Consider the following 6704-nt stretch of genomic DNA (forward strand, 5'->3'; position numbering starts at 1 on the left):
GGGACACATGTTCGATAGAATATTTCACCATGAATGCTAGACTATGACTGACGCACGTAGAACAACTACCAACAGTGGATGTTTACGTTCGGTGCCTGAAAAACTTTGTTTTCATGCATCTTTAGAGCTCATTTCTGTGTGTTCAAATACTCTTGTGGCATCAGCAAAGTTTATGTTTGCGAGAAACAATTCATAACTATTGTATACATATTTCGATTCACTTGAAACTTGACCTGTATAATCTAGAGAGTCGTACCTATTTACAATGTTAATAATATTTCTGTAAATATTGTATAATATACTTATTATAACAAATAAGTTTTCAAATACTTTCGTGAGTCACTGTACTTGAAGTTTCGAGATCGAATATCGATAACAATTTTTCCAATTATTTGTCCAGATTTCATAAAACAACGAACGCGAGTTTGCACACCGCTTTGAGATACACGGTACGATGGAAAAACGCGAATTTTATGACGCAAATGAGGAGAATTTAGGAATGTCGGTGTGTTACTCGCAATTGACTAAAATTGTTAAAGACAGAACGAAATCCCTATCTGGTTCCTGTCGAAACGGCATAAATTCGCAACATCGATCACTCGTGCAACGTCCATTGTCAGCAATCCCGCCGCATTATACAATTGGCTCGATAGCAAGACAACACAGTGATAAATCATGTGACTTACACGTCCCCCGAATCAACGCTAACTACTCTTTCTTGTCGAGGATTTCTCTCGCGTGCAAAACCGCACGCGACAGAAGCACATGTCGCACTAAAAAACCTAAATATCGAGGCCCATTATTTTCGCGTAATTAATCTCCTCGAGTCGATTAGCGAAAACGAGACCGTAGACGGTCCTATCGGCGCCGTACAAAAGAAAGCATGCGACTGCGAGAGCGTTCCGTATCACCAGACTTTTACGGTGATTTCTTTTCTCCGACGGAAAAAAGGAGACTGCGTGCCGTAGATCGAAAGATCGTCCGTGGCGACACGTGACTCTGGGGCTGACGCGGTGTGCCCCGTGTTCATCAACAACATTTGTATTAGAACGATCTTCGCATAATTACCTTGGGGCCCTCTCACGTGCCGCTATCCGGGGGTGGGGGGGCGGCTTTAACTACCCTCCGCCCTTCCTTTTAGCGGATTAAAGCTGATAAGGCGTAACTGATGCAGATAGATCGATTCGTGATTGGTGGCTGAGCCGCTGCTAATTGCCGCACCGCTGAACGTGTTCCCGATGAATATTGCTGGCGCACTTTCCCGGCCAACGACGCGACGACGACCAGTCGAAAACATCCGAGCGTATGATTCCTTTTCTTTTTCTCTTTGCCAGCGAACACGCCGACCTTTTCACACCGGCCCTACACACACCCAGCCGGCGGCGTCCTCTCCATCGGGAACCCTCCTCAGGAACGTTAATTAATTGCCACACGTCATTCAACGATTAATTATCCGGTGTATGGAACACGGCCGGGAACTAATCTGAATGCGAAGGAGACTTCAACTTAACCGAGATCTTCGCTCCCCTCTCTCTCTCTCTCTCTCTCTTTCTCTCGTTCTCCCTTTTTCTTTGTTTTACAATGAAACCCGCGTTTAATGAGCGCGTTAAACACAATATCGAGAACGCTCCCGTTCCCTAGGCGGCACACCGAAAGGTCACGCGGTTGCTTGACCGTTTCGCGAACCTGTCGGACGAACTCGAAGACGCTCTCCGAAAAAGATGAAACTGTTACGATCCTCTCGCACTCGGCGCACCATCGTCATCACTCTCCCGCCTGAACGTCATACCGCTCAAACTTCCCGGAAACTTTCCTCTCCTCGCACGCTCTCGCTAATTAGCTATTAATTACTCCCGAACGCGTTGGCCGCTAACGTGAAAACGATCGGAATCTGCTTCTTCGCATATCGCCGATTTCTTCCTGGAGAACCTGGGCCGCTCGCGTCGATCGAGAGAAATCGCGAAAGAACGGTGGAACACAATCCGTAACCCTATTACGAGGGACTTTTCATTGATAAAGCTGAGATTTTCAAGGTCACACTCGACTCGCGTCGAGTTCGAAACCGATCCCGAAGCGGATCGTACTCGATCGTGCGTGCACCTCAAAATCTGGGATTTCGTTGGGCGCGATCGATCTTCCCGATCGTTCAATCGGATCGGACGTCGGCTGTCACCGGTGCGAAAACGTTCGCACGTGTTCCCATCGCGGTGCCGGATGCGCTCGCAGAAACTTTCGTCTCGGTGACAGGTCACTGCGTGGATGAGACCGTTCTGAGACCGTGCGGAAGACACGCAACCGGCGAAGGATGCGGCGCGACTGTGCGGCCCGCAGAATCGGAGACGAGAAACCAAGTCTCGCGACCGTACTCTGCCCGAAATAGGGTTGCTGGATCATTCGCGGAGGAAGGGTGCAAGTGGCATCTACCACCCCTCGCGGACGCCACCGTCGACTCATCGATCCGTTCCTCTCGGCCGCTAAAATCGACACGCGACTGTACCGTCCAATAGTAAAACAATGCCCCCGCGAACCCTCCCGTTATCATCGACCTCGAAACGACAACGGTGTTAGCATACTTCGTGTCGTACCCGAGTTTACACGATTCCCCACTTAGGCCACATGCCCGGTGACCTTCGCCTGGACCTTCTGTTCGAACCGTTTCATTTTGACGATATAAATACCGATGTGATTAACGAACACCTCGGAATATCAGCTGTTGGTACATTATTTATCGCGACGCGCGTGTTGCAACGATTTCACGCGGCACCATGGTCGTTCATCGATCGAGATCTGATCGATCTTGAGATCGGACCAAACGACTTCAATCTTTTCTTTTAGAGGAATCAGCTTCCTGGATGAGGTGAACAAATTTTTTCAGAAAATTGCAGTCGGTCAGAATAGTGCAGAAAATTTTAAACGTTGCTTTTTATTACTTTTTTAATGTGTGCCTGCATTGAATTTAAAGTCGTTTGAGCAAGTTATTGTCGTTTTACGAGTGTCCGAATATTACTGTTGTAATATTGCAATTTATGCATTTTGGTAAAGAAATATACAAGTTATTTTACTTACATTTTTGATGTCTCATATGATCATTGAAACGCTCAGATGTCATGCCTACAGATGGAAGAAGTCATGATCAAAAGTAGGCTTATATAATCGGCTAAATTGCACACAATTTTCTGTTATTAAAGCTGATTGCTGCGTCTTAATTGAAGCACCAATCGACGAAACACGATGAAAATATTTTGTCTATTACTCACGGAATTATGAAAGAAAAAATTGGAGAAAATTGTGTAATATATTTTAACTACAAGTTTCCTTATTTATAAAAATATATATGTACAGAACACTATTCAATACACAGAACCATTTTAAACAAACATGATTAAAAGAACCACTCAATACGAATGCTTGAGTTTATTGATAATTTCAGAATGTCCATTCGTTGTTAACATTAGAGTGGCCTTATTCTGTCCCGACTACGTATAAAATATTATTATTGTGCAACTGATAGCCATAAATAAATTCCTCGAATCTAACCTTTAACTGTTAAAGTTCACGGCCTATTACTGCGGTGGTTGATAATCGATTAGGACCTTACCTTAGTGACACTTTATATCATTTATGAAATATTTCCCACGTTGTTGTCTGTAATGTTATTTTATTGTGAGGAAGGAACAGAGGGAAAATAAGAAAACATTTAATCACACACATCACTTTCAGATTGAAACATTCAAATACAATCACTTTCAAATTGAATATTTATTTTATTATATTTTTGTTTCCAGCAAACAAGATACGCCGTTGACGCAATAATTGAACACGTTTACCTACATTTTTCTTCAATAATTTTTACATATTCCATACACAACTACTCAAATTTCAGTTATCAAATTTTTTACTTACTTTTTGCTATACTAAACATTACACTTTGAATTTTTGAAAATTCCTACTTCAACTTGACAGGGTTCTCTAAGCAGAACAGTAAAATATAAATATGGTGGCTGAAAATGAATTTGGACTTTTTTATATGTTAAGGGGGGTGCCAGAATATTAATTGCATAATATGCACTCATTTGGTATTCCCTTTGGGAAAGAGGAATTGTAGATTAGCCCGTATTTACACGTACTTACAGTTTCGTAGCAACGATCGATCAGCTGTTAAACGCATCTAGAATAATTTGGATAATTACACACGCGCCCGTAGACAAAGGGCGTGTCACCGACACTCATCGCATGATAATTAACCGGTGGACCACGGGGCAGAGTTGGGCAAAAATTTATTTTAAAATTTCGAATACAAATAAATGAAATCTATTTTTTATTCGAACTCGTTTCTCTCGGATACATATTCACCGCAGTCTATCCGTCGGATACTTTTCACGATTTTCATTTGTCGTCCGTGGGTCATCCGAATTGCGGAGCAACGGCTATGCGTATCCGACGCCTCTAGCGGCGAGATTTTTTATTTGAGAGAATGTATCCGAAGATACAGCTGATGAGTTGGAAAGTATCTTTGATTTTTATTCGATAGTTTTTAGCAGCGCCCCCATGTATTCGACGGTCAATTTCGTCAGATACTCGCAACTCAGAATGTATCTTAGATTTTCGACGTACGATTTTTGCGTGGCCCAGAGATTTATTCGGATGGTCGATGTAGGGAAGATGATTTATTCGATTTTTTATTCGAGACGAGCATGAGGAATAAATGAAAATCAAATGTATCTTTTATTCGAAATTGTATTCGAAGTTCGGATAAAAGACCGAGCGACGTTGCCAAATCATAATACTCTTACGTTGTAATATGCAAGTACGTCCTATGGTATAGTGACTCCCATTAATATTCAAACACTATTTATTAATTAAACGATTGTTTAAACCAATGAATTTGTATTATTTAAACGAATGTTTAAACACATACATGTTCATTATTTAAACGATTGTTTAAGCAAATAGATTTGTATTATTTAAACAGATGTTTACATAGGTAAATGTTTATTATTTAAATGACTGTTTAATAAATGAATTTTTATTATTTAATCAGATCTTTCAACCGATATATTTTTATTACTTAAACGATTGTTTAAACAAATAAATTTTTATTATTGAAACAAATGTTTAAACCAATACATTTTTACTATTTAAACAATTGTTTAAACAAATAAAATTTTATTATTTAAACAATTGTTTAAACAAATACATTTTTATTACTTAAACGTTTGTTTAAACAAATAAATTTGTATTATTTAAACAATTGTTTAAACAAATAAATTTTTATTATTGAAACAAATGTTTAAACCAATACATTTTTATTACTTACACGGTTGTTTAAACAAATAAATTTTTATTATTGAAACAAATGTTTAAACCAATACATTTTTATTATTTAAACAATTGTTTAAACAAATAAATTTTTATTATTGAAACAAATGTTTAAACCAGTACATTTTTATTACTTAAAATATTGTTTAAACAAACACATTTTTATTACTTAAACAATTTACGTCACCTTTTGCAATGAGTAAAAGTCTTTATAATAAAAGGAAATGTCATTGGGTTTCACCATCGGTACTCTGCTGGATATTAAGGTATTAAGACAATTTTATAAAGAACTCTTTAGATTATGTATTATGTACAGGTATACGTACATAGGCATTGCATGCTATGGCATTTTTCTGTCTACGGTTCTGAATTACAGACTCTGTAGAACATGCAGAAATTTAGAATCAAAGACATCGATGATTTAAATTATCTGGAACAGTACTAAATAAATAACAAGTTAACCATTGAAACAATGAATTAAAAAATTATTACTGAAAATATATATTTATGACGACAATTATCAGTGGATAGGCATAATTTTTTAACGAAGTTTACTGCAAATTTCATGCTGATATCTCTTACGGTTCAACATTTATTGTAAAATGTCACGAAATATTTCTCGACCCAGCACAGTGTCCGGCCGTCCAAGGCTGTGTATCGCGATGCAGCACTCGCTTCAGATAATTTTAATTTCGTTAATTTTAAAATGTTCATCTTTTTAAAAAACAGGTCTGTAAAGAGGACACTTGGGGCTATATCCTCATTTTTTTGCAAATTTTTAAAAAGTTCCCTTCTATGAAAAGATTGCATTTGTTGAAAACAACGCACACCTTCGGCCAAAAAGAAAGTAACACATGTTTCGTTCTTCTACTCTCGGAATCATTCGGCAGGGATCGACGTCTGTCGTTGCACACATAAACATATGTATATCGTCGCCTGTGATTGCACATATATATGCATATATTTGTAGCCGCTTCGACTGCGGCGAACGTAGATAGAAAAGGACAGCATGCAAACACGGCCGCGTGGCCGAAGGCGCTAGAAAAAGGCAGCACAACCCGATGATATTATTATTCGATTTGTACCATGTTTGGGCTTATTTTGTTCAGGAAAACATTTTCAATCGGTAGGTAATGATATCATTATGGTAACGTTAATAAGAAATAATATTAGATATAGTTGGTAAACGCCAATACGCTACTGGTTACAATGTTGCCTCTGATACTGAATCACGACCATATGGAGCGTCCCGTCATGTGCCGCCTGGAGACAACAATGTAAGCGTTTCACCATCACTTATTAATAACAATAAAATGTGTGTTACAATTCATAATTCTGCCATGGGAACATTATTAATCGATTGCAAATAGTTTGCTGATGAAAAC

This window comes from Halictus rubicundus, chromosome 1 (assembly GCF_050948215.1).
Source record: "Halictus rubicundus isolate RS-2024b chromosome 1, iyHalRubi1_principal, whole genome shotgun sequence".
NCBI classification, from domain to species: domain Eukaryota; kingdom Metazoa; phylum Arthropoda; class Insecta; order Hymenoptera; family Halictidae; genus Halictus; species Halictus rubicundus.